This window comes from Dermacentor andersoni, chromosome 6 (genome assembly GCF_023375885.2).
Source record: "Dermacentor andersoni chromosome 6, qqDerAnde1_hic_scaffold, whole genome shotgun sequence".
Classification (NCBI taxonomy): Eukaryota; Metazoa; Arthropoda; class Arachnida; order Ixodida; family Ixodidae; genus Dermacentor; species Dermacentor andersoni.
In genome coordinates, this window is record NC_092819.1 from 145,319,078 (window position 1) to 145,334,168 (window position 15,091).

Genomic DNA, 15,091 nt, shown 5'->3' on the forward strand with positions numbered 1-15,091 from the left:
ATGCTTTAGTTAACTACATTTAAGTAATGAAACTTGCGTTCAATATATCATATGCTTTTCATTCTATAAATACTATATTTGCAACTTAGCTATGTATGTAATGACCTATGATTCCCAATTTGTTTTCTTGAAAAGTGTATCACGAGATTTCTATGGTGATCTACCACTATTATTTTTTTTTGATTATGATGTGTAAATCAGTGAGCGAGCATAATATATCATTGTTACTTATACTGTGCCTTTTCTGTACATCATTTTTACCTCCTTTATGTTGCCTCTCCCCTCTATAATGTATATTTACTCTGAGGGTACTGCAAGTAAATAAATAAATAAATAAATAAATAAATAAATAAATAAATAAATAAATAAATAAATAATTAAGACATCTACGTTTGGCAATAACTGGCCGTCGCAGTATAATTTATTGTTGCTCGCTGTTCGCGCACATCTCTTTGTCGTACAGAGAGACACTTTCTCCGCAGATGTCGGCGTACTGCCGGAGACACTCTTGAGAAATTGAGTCCTTGGTTTCGTCGGACACCCACAATGTGCATTCTGAAAGAAAACAAAACACAAGGTCGTTTAGAAAACAACGGCTTTAAGCCATGTATTCGAATACTTAACCGGACCGCAGTGGGGCAGCAACTCTCGATCATTGGTAGTTCTGAACAAGGCGACGCTGAAAGAATGCTACCCTACTATGTATCAGTACTACAGAAATTATCCCCTACGAGCCACAAGCAAACTTCAGGTAGTAGGTTCAGATTATTTCACGAACTATTTCGTCTCGGACACTGCCACCTTCCGAGTTGTACCACATTTTGGTGCAGTCCGTGCCAAATGCCTCTTGCCTGGACCAATCAAACTGCTCTCTAAGAAGTTCGCACTGGGTTTTCAGCCATGACTCCCATTTTCATGGATGACTCTATTGCGATGCGAAATACGCACTGTCATCTATGCTGTGATAACTGGCCAGCTTGCAACTGTTTTTTATCTCCTCGAGACCGTGGACCACATATTGAATGCCCCATGTATCGCAATAAGAGGTTCCGCCTTGAGCGCCAAGTAGATGTTTTGTCAGACCAGCTCAGGTACTCGACCCTGCCCTTAAGAACTATGACGGGCCTTCTACTCATTGTTCAATTACTCTTAAAAATAATATTGAGGAGAAAGTTGAAATAACGTAAGTTTGGACATACTGGCGTTCCGTTACTGCATCTATAGCGCACAATATAAAACAAAAACTGAGTGAAAACCGACGAACACCGGCGCTTGTCTTCGTCGCATAGCGCCTGTCTTCATCAACTTTCACTCTATCCTTATGTTGTGTTGTACGCTATAGACTCAGTTTTTAGGAGAAAGCTTTCGCCAAAGTTCGATTCCTGATATATACATAGCTAAATCTGTCGCCATGGTCTGACCTGTATTTAGTGTCAGCCTTACTTACCCATTTTGGAAATTATTTTCGCATATGGAATCATTTAATACTCCTGCTTCTTCCTAGGCAGAGCAGCACTTTAAATGTGACACGCACGCCTGTGAAAACCCCTACCTTCTACCTTTCCCTTCATAATATCACTTTATCTTCGTTTTTCTATTCAACATTATTTTAAGCGCTTGTAACGCGTTTTTTTTTCACTGTGCTTTGATGCCGCTGCACTCGTGCCGTAAGAAAAAATAGTAATGGCTGGAAATAAAGCTGCACCGCCGCGGCGGTAGGCATGCACGCTGCATAAAGGGGGGACGCAGTGTTTTCGAGTGATATTCATCTTTGTTGGCGGCTTCAGTTTTGCATCAGAGAGGAGCCATTTCCCGATTTTCCCTAGACGCCGTGCTAGGCTTGTACTCCATCTACTGCGAATAAAGTCTCGGGGCCGAGTCGCATTAAATGCAGGGGAATGTGGCTCTCAAGTCGACAAAAGATTTGACAGCAGAGCGCCGTGAAATATTTCTAAATCCTTCGGCAGTGCCGACTTTTTTCATACGTACGCGTCAAATGACTCATTGAGCGAAAAAGCCGCCGTCCGGCGTTTGTACAAGCCAAATGGCACCTAAATTCCCCTAGGCTGCGACGACGCTGCACGAGCGCGCCTCGACAGAGCACATCCCAGAATAAAGGAACACCCGCAGTAGTGTACCAAGTGTTACGTAAGGGGAGAGGACATTGCCGCTCTCGCTTTCAGAAGTCTGTGTTATTCGCACGCTTCTTGTCCGCGCAAGTTCTCGCGTGTGTTTTAACTACGGCTTGGTAAGGCCTAATAAAAACACTCCAAGCGTCTCAGCGCGCTTGCTTGCCTACCAGGAGTTCATGTCTCGAAAGAGCGCTCAGCGGCGTTCAATTGAACATCGAAGCTTTCGCATTCACAACTAATAGGAAGTGCATATGTGTCCTCGGATTGCTTACTTCAGTGAATTGACGTAATTTAACTGAGTACTGAAAGGATGTCTGTGCTTGATGCATGAAAGAAGACGAAGAAGTGGGCTAGGGAAAGAAGCGAGGGTATGCGTAAGTGTTTGGGAAACAACTCAAGACGGATCATAAGAAGCCAACAAACACTTACACCAAGGAGAACATAAGGGAAATTACTTGTGCGAAAATGGTGGGATCGTTCCCCACCTGCGGAAAGCTGTTCTTTCATCCGCTTTTATTTCCAATAATTTATCGTTTCTTTATTTCATTTAATAATCACAAGTCATTTCCCTTATGTTGTCGCTGGTGTCAGTGTTTGTTGGCTTCTTATGATATGACTAATAAAAATCAGGCCTCTTGGTTAACCCCCTTTCTCCTCGTTTATTACACAACGATGGTCTCGAATCTGGCAACAGTGATGCCCTCAGGTAGCATGTGTGGGTTTATTGACCGGTTGCCTTCACCCAAAAAGATCACGTTTTCGTAACGCGTTCGTCAGAAAGGATGTTTGACGTCAACCGCCAAGGTCTATGAGTGGTGGCCCTGGCTAACACTCCCAGGCTTCTACAAGGAAACATAAATACCCAAGAATGTGGACGGGGAAGCGGCGCCGCGGTAGCGCAATTGGTAGAGCATCGCACGCGAAATTCGAAGGTTATGGGATCGTTCCCCACCTGCGGCAAGTTGTTTTTCCATCCGCTTTCATTTCCAATAATTTATCGCTTCTTTATTTCATTTATTATACACAAGTAATTTTCCCTTTGTTGTTCTAAGTGTCAGTGTTCGTTGGCTTCTTATGATATGACTAATAAAAATCGGGCCTCTCGGTTAACCCCCTTTATTCTCGTTTAAGGCAAGAAGAAGGAAGATGAAATGGTGGACGACACCCGTCTCACTGAGATTGTCTTTTCTACAGCCGCTCTAGATAAGAACGCTAGATTTTGCCGCAGCCGAAAGCTCGTGTAGAACAAACATGTGGGTGACATTTTTCGTGGACCAGGCGTTATCGGAGCTTGTTGTTTTCACCCGATACCAAGTGCACAGTGAGCCAGTGACGGACCTTCATCGCGAAGTTAGTTCTACCGGTCTAATTAACGTGGTGCTGCAAGAAGCTGCAATCAGCCGCCTAGCGCTGGCGCAAACGGGATCGGTGACAGTGAATCTACAGCTCCAGTCACTGAGCGAACTCGTCCTGAAACCCATACACCATGGTACCCTCAAACAGGGACCATCTGCCAAAGAAGTTAGCCTGGTCTTGACTATTATAGAACAAGTGCGAGGGCACATGATTTAACAGAGTGAAATAATGCTTGCATTTGCCTAGCCGCTTAATCAAGAAGAAATTTGCAGGATGTATTGGTGAGCCGGATGCTTTTGAAGGAGTCTCGCATAGTGCGCACTACTGGCTGTGGTTTTTCGAGTACGCCTGTGGCAAGAATATGTGGCAATCCGAAGACACAAATATTTTGAATATGCACCGCTATTCGGGTGATGTCGACAGAAAATCTTATGATGTGCAATTCATGGATCATGGACTAACATGCTGGGAACTGTGGAAAAGCAACTTTTTTGCCGCTTTCCAGGGCAATGCAGTAGAAAATGGGATATTGCCCTAGTGTTGAGATATAGACGTGGTCCTCTGCTTGAGTACTGTATTGAGACGAGTCGCCTGTTGTATTCTGCAGAACCGAAGCTGCCGTCTCCTGCAGTTGAAGCTTTAGTAACCCAGGCGTTGTGGATCAACATCCGTAGTTAAGTTAAGCTCAAAGGTCCACGAACATTTGATAATCTTCTGGGCTTTCTACAGACCTCAGTGCCAACAATTACATTGACAAGACAGCTAAGTGGCAGAATAGAACTTCATTCTCATAAGCTGAGTGAACACCCGGAGTCGTTGCCATCATCTCAGTGCTATGATAGCTTCATAAACAAACCCAAAGGAAGCGTCGATTAGGACTGTAATGATGATGAAAGACCAGTTACCGTAGCTCACGACACGCTACTTCCATATAAATTGAGCGCCGCTGATGACAAGTCCGCGAATAAGAGATACAGTGAGACCGTGTATTTGGTGTCTTCAAGCTTACTCTATGCCCCCATTAAGGTAGATGGCATTGGAGTGAAAGCCCTCGTTCACAGTGCGGCTTGTATATCAATTATCAACAATAGTCGAGTGGATGCCGGTCCTCTGCTGCTGGTAGAACATTACGTGTCCAAACCAACGGGCGGACAGTGACTATGCATAGCGGATGGATAACCCTGGCTATTGAATTCCAAGGACGTTCTATTATCAATGATGGATTAACAATTACCAATGTCGCCTATGATTTCTTTTGTCCCACCCACACATAAAAAAAAAAACCTAAGATAAAGCTCTATTGGGATGGCAAACTAATGACCGAAGACAACATAAGAACAGAAGATCCTGGTGGAGAACCTAGCGTATCAAGGCTGATTTTCAACCCCAAAGACATCAAGACAAAATACCCAGAGCTTACACGCATGGGGAGGTATCCTGCAGCGATGAAATCAAATACCGTTCCTTTAGTGCTCGCAGATAAAACACTGGTCCGTAGAGCCTCTTGTAATATGTCAGAGATAAGAAGGTGTGACTGAAGAAAGAGTTGCAAGAAATATTGGACGTAGTTATCACGCAGCCTTCTGTATCCCCATTTACTTCTCCCATAACTATTTCACCGAAAGAAGACGGAACACTCCGCCACTGTACTCACACTGGGCTTTCAATCGTCAGACTGAATGAACGCCGATAACTGACATCATGGAACAAACTGGTGGTTGGTATTGTTTTTCAAGAATAGCTCTCTGCAAGGGCTTTTACCAGACTATACCAAGTGAAGATGCGAAAAATATGCCACGTTCGTAACCCACTTTAACTCGTTTGAGTATAACGGGCTACCATTTGGTTGGAAAATCTCCCCTGCGTGGTTTCAGAAGATTATGACTGGCATTATAAAACCTTACTTGGACAGATTTCAAAACGTGTACATCGACGGACATCATCATCTATAGAGGTGGAGCACCGTAGTCGTCTTTGAAAAGTTCAACATAATCTCAGCTTTGACCAACTCAATGCCAACTTCAAGAAAAGCGCGTTCTTTCAAGATAAAATAGTATTTATTGGTAGGGTTTTTGATGGACACAATAAAAGCAATAAGCGAAAATCGGTAGAGAGAATCTGCGTGCTGATAAAGCCTTATGACGTGCCCTACCCACATGTATTATTGCATACCAGGACACTTCAGGGCGTTTAGCAAAGATTATGCACTGAAAACAAGTGGCCTCAATAGGTTAACCCAGAAAGACGTACCTTTTAAATGGGACGACGAGTGCGAAGGTGCCTGTTGTGAGTTGGTAAACCTAATATTTTCGTACCCATCTGGCGAATACCGGATTTTTCTCTGCCTTTCGAGCTGAAAACGGACGTATCACACTATGCTACCAGTGCAGGTCTGTACCCGAAACTCTCAAACCAAACTGTTCAAATGAAACACCACGTTTCGGGTACTATAGCTATACGTTGGAACCCGCTGAAATCAATTACTCCACCACAGAAAAGCAAGCTCTGGTAGCCTTAATTTTGTACAGTACTTTCGTACTTAGCTGCAAGTTGCCAAATTCATGCTTTCCACAGACCCTCAAGCACTAACTCAGCTTCTGAGCACGACCCTGCCGACAGGCTGCTTTGACAGATGGGTGAACTTTCTGCAATAGTTTGATATTTCGCGATTTCGCACCATCCTGGCCCGCTCCTTAGTGATGCTGACGCACTATCAAGATTACTTCCACACGAATCAACTGAGAATCCAGAAGTAATGAATCCTATTACGCTGTGGGAACGTACAGAAGATCTCCAGTTTGTCAATGGAAAGTATCATGTACCACCAATTATAAAGGATTCTTCATCTGTACTACAACACTCTTGAATAAGGCGGACATGATGGTTTCTGGCGCACGTATAAGAAATTGCTCATGAGAGTCACATGGTTGGGCATGAAAAACCACATCAGCATTTACATCCGCACATGCCACCTTTGCCAGGTGAACAAAGGTAAATTCAAGGAATCGGCAGACGTTATGACAAGCCCTGAATACTCAGGTGTCCCGTTCGAAGTAATTGATTTCGGCTTCTTGGAGCTCAAAAAGAAGGAAGAAGGAGTCAAACCAACGCAACTTTTACTGCTTTCCGTTGACGATTGCCCAAGAACAACTGCGGCTAAAGCTGGTAAAGACGACGCAAACAGCTTTACTGATCTCTGCAGGGCTGAATGTTCTGAACACATGAAGATGCTGGTCTGCCACAACGGGCCGGCTTTCCGAAATGAGAAGTTATCATAGTGGGCACAGGGCATCAAGTGCTGCCTCGAGGCCCATGTGAGACATCACAACAGATTGTACACCACTGATTTAGGCTACAGTCCCCGTTTTGCCACTTTGGGCACAGCGCCCAGACTTCCTGCAGATCGTGAGCTGGGCCTTCTAGAAAACCTCGATTTCACTGAAATCGAGAAAAATGTAAAAGAACAGGAGGTTTGCAAGCGCCGCATGAAGGGAAACATTGATAGGAGGATACTGACATACTACCTGAAGACTATGTCCTTGCAAGGAAAGCAGCTGTACCTTCTATTTCAAAATTTTATGGGCCATTTTAAGTGGTTAAGAACGCGTCCCAGCTTGGAATATTGAAGAACGACTGGTTCACAGGAGTCTCGTGTCAAACGGAGTATACTTCTATTGGCGGGAATACATTAAAGTATTACACCAGGAGGTGTAATCAAAAGAAGCCCGCAGAGTGAAGCTGTATGTATGCACGAAAGAAGACGAAAAGGTGCTAGGGAAGAGGGAGGGCGAAGAGGTTAGCTTAAATGGCAGATGACACCTATTTTACTAAAATTATGTCTTTTCTACAACCGTCTAGTTAGGGGTGCTACATTGGTGGCCTCAAATTATTTTTTTCAATGAATTGACGTGATGGCGCTGAGTACTAAAAAGAGAGAAAACGCTGAACGCAACCAGTATAAGCTTAAGCGCCACTCGCAAACATCTGTAATTCGGTGTGACTATAGGAGGACGTGCGTTCTCGTTATTTCTACATCCCTAAATTTGCAACATTGTGTCGTAGCGACGTTATTGAGGACGTTGTCTTCCTTTAACGGTCTAACAGTATTTCTGTTTTAGTTATGGGGCGTTTTCTTTTGTCGCGATTTTATTACAATGACAGGTTCTTCAAATTTTGTAATTCGTAGTTATATACTACATTGAATTTTTTAGTAAGAGCCGCATTGGCAAGAGCAACAACTTAGCCGCATGATAGGCTGGACCAAAACGAGCATACCTTCGGATGCGTGTGGAATGTGCGAAGCACCCGTGGTCCTTCGGCACCCTAGATCACGCAGTCGTGACCGTAAAACATCAAATCCGAAACCAGAAGGATGCCGTGAGGGTTAAGAACAAACACAGGCCAGTCCATGCACTGTGAACGACCACATGAGGAAATACCGAACTGAACAAAATTAGCATGCAGGGTACTTGGAAAGCACCCGAACCTACAGCCTATGCAGAGTGGGGGTACCCTACGAAACTCTCTTCGTGACGCATTCTTGCTCGCTGAAACTTAGCAAATTCCTTGCATGCAACAGCTGCAGCACTTCACCTCATACTGGGGGCCACTATAAGCGGCCACAGTGTCGGTGTACATCCGACACTGCGGCCGCTGATAGTGGCTTCCATGAATTACGTAACGGTTCTATTGAACCAGACCGCACTCGGCGTTCCAGTCGAATTCTGGCAGCAATAACCAAGAATGATAGAAAAAACAAAAGAAAAATCGTGTTTGTCTGTCTAGCAAAACACCTAGAAAAGGCAGCAGTAGGAAGTCACGGTTTGGAAAATTAACCAACTTTCGATAGAACTAATAGGAACCAAAAACTAATTAATCGTGAATGACTGGTAAATTAAATCTTCAGATTGAAATTTACAGAAAAAGCACGAATATATTTGAGGGAGTTTGTATCAGACGTTGAAAATAGTTACGCCACTTTAAATGAAGGTTCACGTAGTCGGCAGTGATATTGTAGTCTGACGCAGAAAGCACGTTGAAGCGAAATAAAAAAGTATTCTAAAAAAAGAAAGATGACAATGATCTTTATTGATAACTGTCATGAAGAGTGGTGAAACTGAATTCGTCGCTGTCTTTCTTTTTCCGTCCCCTTTGCACGAAACGTATTTAGGCCACAATCAAGTATACTTAGAAAATCTAAGCACCAACCTGTCTAAGAAGAAGTCCTTTTCGGAATAGCAAAGCGGGTATTGTCGGCGCTTATGGTACAGACTTACACTAAAAGACAGTTGAGGGTTACTGAAGAAGCACTCTTTGCGAACGTCAATTTTTTTACGAGTAGTACAGTTTTAGGCAGCGTATTAAGAATAGCCCAGTATTTTGGATAATGAACGGGATACTTGAAGGTGAAGACAAGCCTGTGAACACGCCAGACCGAATATCAGAAATCAAATGTTTTTCTATGAAAGTAAATAAATTAAACTTGCTGCTTACGATATCCGAAATAGTGAGTTTCCATGACGCCACAGGTAGCGTAGTCGGTGTACGGAAATCGGGCGAAGTCAGGATGACTGGTGTCTACGAAGTAAAATGTTCCCTCAGTTAAAGACGTCATTCATTCAGTCTACTCAAACATGAACTAATGCACTTGCCAGAGCGATACATATTGATTCGCTACGGTCTAGTTTTGAGGAATATTTCGGCATAATGTAGACTTGTCGAAGCGCCTGTAAACATTTAGATAGAGCGGCCACAGTCATTCATGCCATGTATTTAACCTGCATGCGCTGCGTAATATACCACAAATCATTGAATTGGAACTCTTTTATTTTTGGGACTGTCGCCAATGTATTTAAGGATATTCAACAAGATTCAACAGGTTGGGAAGGATAACTTGCGAAGCGTCAACAAAAATGCTTGCATAGTAGCCAGCCGATGTACTTTGAAGATTAATTACTTAAATAACTCAATTATTATTACTGATGCGCACAAACATAAGGCAGGAACTTGTGCAGTCGTTGCAGCTTTCTCATTTTTTTTTCACTCACCAGAGTCCACTACGAGATTTAGTATGTCGGGACGATCGGTGGCTGTGAAGTGAAGTGGAATGTTCTTCCTGTAAAAGAATATAGAAAAGAAATAATTTCCTGCACTTACTTCACCCGAACAGTGCATTTCGCAGCGATAAAAATAGGATAGCAATGAATCGAATTGTGCGCTTCTAGGGGTGATGGAAGGAATCACCAACTTCTCTAAGTTGGTGATTTATAGTTTTGCAAAAGATGTACGTTGAGGTCTCATATTACCGGACATTTTGACGCGCGTAATGAAAACGTAATACGACGCGCACATCAGTCTTACTGCGTACTGAGTACGCTATAATTGCATGATACATTGACACGCGTAATTAAAACGTAATTAGACGCACGAGAATAGCATAATGATCATGTTGTGTATGTCTCTTTTGACATCTTGCTGTTATTTCTTTTTTGTGTAGCCATTTGCCTTATGATAGATAAGTTAATCCATCTTGATTGGCATTGTCGCATATTGTCGCCAAAATGAAGAAACAACAGGCGTAATGCTGTCGGAATACATTTTAGCAACTTCCCGACTGCGTACCTATGGCAAAGTACCCGTAAGTAAAGAAATAGATATGGAAGATGATGTCATCAATAAACCAGTAAAATAAACTATGGGGTTTTACGTGCCAAAACCACTATCTCATTATGAGCCTCGCGGTAGTGTGGGATTCCGGAAAATTTCGACCACCAGGGTTTCTTCAACATGCGGCTAAAACTAAGGGCACGGGTGTTTTCGCATTTCACCCCCATCGAAATGCGGCCGCTGTGTCATCGAGCTACAGAAGGGACGAGAAAAGGCCAAGGCCATGTTAACCCGAAGAGCCTCTCGTGAACTACATTTCTGCTGCGAGAGAGAAACTCGAGAATAGACAGAGGAGAGACCGAAGGGAAGGAGAGACATGGCGATTGCGTGTGTGTGCGTAGACAACACCCCGCAGTCAAAGTCGTTCACAGAGGCCGCATGCCCGGAAAAGTCAAACACGTGCCTTCACTGCATTGTGGACAGACGAGCAATGGGGAAGGTACTCAATTAGCGGTTTCACGGACAGCAGCTGATAGGTCACTGCAATCTGTTCGAATTGTAGGCAAGTTGAAGAAAAGTCAGCAAACTGCAGGAATTTCTCCGTCCTCGAAATCATTTACTGCGACAGCATCAGGAACTGAGAGGATACAGCGCCGTATCACTTGAGTGCTAGTTCCTCAGCTATTGGCGTCATCTCAAAATCACGGCCCAAGCATTCCGTACACGTGGTCAACCAGCGAAGCCGAAACGTGCGGCCCCGGTGTTTATCACTGGGTTACTCCCGACGGTTCATTAAACGATGGCTTGGTAGGCTGCTGGGTCCTCGGTACGCAGTTGTTGCTTGCGCTCGGCTGCACGAGCCTGTTCTTGGGTCCGCGCTGCAGCATCGGCACGGCGTAGGCGAGCTTGTGCCCGGTTCAGCTCGCGGCGTTTCTGGTCGGAAGCTGCCTTATCCTAAGAGTGCGCATGACGCCTGGTCTACCCATTTCGGAGCCGGAGAGAAACTGCTGCGCGCGCTCTCCGCTACGACGGAGAGAAATGACGTCACTACTGGCGTAGCTAATCTAACAGCACCTAGATAGCACAAGGCATTTTCACATTGATCCAAGACGTCACGTTACCTGGGCCGATTGCCATAAAGTCTGATGGGGATGCTCCCGAGTAGGCAGAAGGGATTGTGACGTCAGCCCTTTCATCACGCCAGCTTTGTCAGTGGAAATTTAGGGCCAGGTAGCGTGAGGTCATGGATGGAAGTAAGCAGGCCTTGTGTTATCTAGGTGGCGTTGGCTAATCGCGCACCTCTCTTTCTTTAATTTTTTCGCGCATGCGCATGGGGTTGTGCGGGAGTAGTTTTCGGGGTACAGGCGACCTACAGACGGACGGATGGACACAAAAAGGGGCTAGCCACATACAGCTTCGCTATAAAAAAACTGTTTTGGTATGCTGCCTGCATCCGCTACACCAAGTGCTTGCACAAGCACCGCCATTCTCAGTATCTCGTGGCGCGCAAAATCCCATGCAAATTGTCATGCGCAAATCTCCAACGATCCGTGATTAGCGTGGCCATAACAAAATACTCACCAGATGGCCATAACAAAATAAAGCCTACTTATGGCTTCTCGCTGGCATTCAATAAAGAAAGAACGATGAGCAAATGATATTATCCCTGAACTAATACAGTGACTGAAAGTACCTTGGGCTCCAAGTTGAAGCCAGCCTTTTAGAGCGCAGTTCTTAATGGCCCGTTCCTGCCGTGAGCGTCGGCGCGGCGGCGGTGTAAGCGAAGAACGAGCACAACAGCGAACGATGAAAGAGTGAACGGGGAGCGCCAGATGAAGGAAGCGAGCCGCGAATAGCGGACACGAATGAGAGTGGTCCCCTTCAGTGACGTGCGCGCTGCAAACTTGTTGGACCCGCCCTACTGCTCGGTACGTACTCGTATGTGGTCTCTGCAGAAGTGCTCTCTTCGTACTATTGTCTGCTCGCGCAAGCACCTGCTCGCGCTTGTTTGGTTTCTTTGGTTTGGTCTCATTTGCGCTTGTTTTGATTGTCATGGTTTGTACTTGTGTTGCAATGTGGTTGTATGCGCGACGCGAATGGTGTAGTACTTTCTGGAAGCGAATCGGCAACAGCGATTACACTGGAACCTTCTACGAGCCAAGTATAAAGGACGACGTTATTGTACCGCAGGTCAGATTTTCTACAATTGCCGACTCTGCTGCATGTATCGATCAAATTCTTTGCCTCACTAGTTTGCGAAATGACAAGACCTATAGAGCTGCACTCAAATTTTGCATTAGGGAGTATTGTAATCTTCCGTGAATATTTTGTGTTTCAGGAACACGAAATCTGAGTAGATGATTCGAAACGATTCCATTGATCTAGGTATTATCCCTTGAAACTTGCGCACTTATCGCAACCTTTCAGCAGCGCATGAGTGTCAGCAGCATAACAAGTATACTCGGGTCGCAGCCATGAACGGACAGCCTGTTCGACCTAATCGTTGTGCATCGACCCGAGTGTTGTTCACATGCTGACAAACCGCCCAGCAGTGCTCGGTTTTGGCGGTCTCATCAATGGGAAGGAAATGAACATAAATGATACCGCTTTTATCTACAAAAGTCGTCGCCATTAGCTTCGCTGCCGAGGAGTATTCCAGTGACGTACAGCTGTCTCGTAATCGCTTGCACCCTTCAAATATTGTGCTGCACCTTAGCATCTCACCACTGCGCCGAGCTTGAAGTTTACTTTAAACTCCCGTCGATTTCAGGCCTTTGTTGGGGAGAAACTTCATTACCATGCATTACTCCACCACTGCATTCACAAGCTATTCTGGCCTTTTGTTTAATATGTCACTCCCGGTACTGGGCGACATGAGCGTTTAAGGCATTTAAGATAGAAAGCTGGGCTAGTCGGTTGTTATTCATATAAGGGGACATCGCACTAGCGCGTAGAAAAGGACACGGACAGGAACATGAAAAAAGACACACTGAACGCTAGACATCAACTTGCTTTATTCTCAGGAGGACACAAATATATATGCAAAAAGACACGTGCTACATGATCAATCACTAAAGCCCATGCGCGATGACACTTTTTCTTTTGCCGTCAAAGATACGTTAGGTTTGCTGACGCAGGCCTGTTTTTGCCGATGAATCAGCGGCAAAAATGAATCAGCTTACCACAGCACGATTGGCGTCAAATGTCTCATTAATTCATGAGAAACAGATGGCGCTAGTATGTATATATATCTGCACACTATGATCATGTGCTAGTATCTGTGTGTTTTTGGACAGGATGTCAGGAGCTCGGAATAATTCATATGCGACATTTGTATGTCCCCAAAAGATTTGGCAAAAGCACTGTGTCCTTGACACACTCGTTGTGCACGACAGTCGCTAAAACCCTGTATTGCTGCGCCAGGCCGGCGTCATGTGCTGCTGCGTCGTAAGCGGAGGCCATGGAGGCCAACTGAGGCAAGCAGCAAATACCGTGGCGCCCAAGTGGGCGGAGTGAATAGCCTCTACAGCAGCCTCTTTAGAGGACCTCAACGCACTTCAATGTGGCCATTTGCACACCGTCATTGACCAATAGACGGTCTGCAAAATGCCGTGGAGAATTTTTCCTACATATCTGGCATGCCACAACCATGATGGACGAGCTCCCTTTAGTAGCGCTGTTAAAGCTGAAAGGCGCGTTGATGGTGAGTGAATAGGAGGGCGGCAGGAATCATGTGACGAGTCCGCATGTGGACACCTTAATGCTATACTATTCCGACGTCAGATATGTTCGGTCAAATGAGGTTTGTCGAGAAGTGCTGGGGCGGGTTTTGCATATCGTGTCTTGCAGTCCAAACATTCTCTTCAATGTACAGATAGCTCCGTCGAAGATGGAATTATAGGTATTTTTGGCGCTTACAAACTTCTTCAAGAAGGTGGTGCCTCTACTCGTGTTGTATTTTGCACATCATACCGCCTACAAATTGCTACGAATCGTTCGCAGCGCAAATATTTTTGAAGTTGCCTTTTTTCAAGTTGAATATGAACTCATGGAACAAAAGAGAATGCTCGGGTGACTTCATTGCATGTTGTTCTGTCCTGCGAAGCCATTAAAGTGTCCTTGCGCCTGATCTTGCAGTGTTTGTGCGCGTAACAAATGCCATATGCCTGTCGGTATTTCCATACACGCTAACGAGCGCCACCTAAAAGAAGGATTCAATGCCCTCATGCTAGCAGACGACGCACTCATCCCACTCCTCGCCGCGTCCCTCACTCTGGCTCACTACTAGTAGAATCCGAAAAAAATTGCGGATAACAATGCCATTGGTCTCAAACAACTCACGCCTGAACAAATATCCAAATATTATGGCTAAGTTATTCATGCGCATACATGTAAAAAACTATTTACAGACAGCTTCCTCTTACCTGCATCAGCTCCGGTTGTCGTGCGGCACATTGTATGATTTGACAATTTCACCTTCAACGAAGCAGACGTAAAGTGAACTTGTGACAATCAGAGGTGCCGTTCTCGATAATATGTAACAGCTTTCTGAAGCGTGGACGTTATTCAGTGGTGCAAAATGAGCACTGCACGTGCTTGCATATGTGAAGAAAGAAAGCTACTTTTATTGCGAGTTCCATACTGCCTAATTGCATTTACTAACTGAGAAAAACAAGTATCGCCATAGTACAAATCGTAAGTTGTCACTATGTAAAGTACTTCGATTACACCGAGCCGAAAACCGATGTCTGCGATTCACTGCCGGTGCACATTATCCCCTTTGCAATACCGGACGCCAGTTGTCTTCTCCCGGAGGTAACACAAAAAGCAGGAGAAAAACTTTGTGATCAACCAAGTAATTGTCATAGCATGGGTTTCCGCCATGAGCCTCAGCCACGAGCTGTCATAATTCTACCACCCAAATTCTAGCAAAGCAGTCCCACTCTTCTGCATAGCCTTAGGCTTGGAGTGCTATGTACACGTCGTTAGGCACACTA

At 44.8% G+C, this 15,091-nt stretch overlaps 1 long non-coding RNA gene across 2 annotated transcripts; it reads right to left on the reverse strand.

Annotated features, from left to right (window-relative positions):
• Positions 1–403: 403 nt before the first annotated feature.
• On the reverse strand, positions 404–9,827 carry LOC126523623 (uncharacterized). Of its 2 annotated transcripts, XR_008610709.1 has the most exons (3): positions 9,536–9,827; positions 8,982–9,065; positions 404–555 (listed from the first exon to the last, which is right to left on the reverse strand). It is a non-coding gene; the product is annotated as an uncharacterized lncRNA (long non-coding RNA). The 2 variants fall into 2 exon arrangements; XR_011895013.1 differs by lacking the exon at positions 9,536–9,827 and having other exon boundaries at positions 8,982–9,233.
• Positions 9,828–15,091: the final 5,264 nt, after the last annotated feature.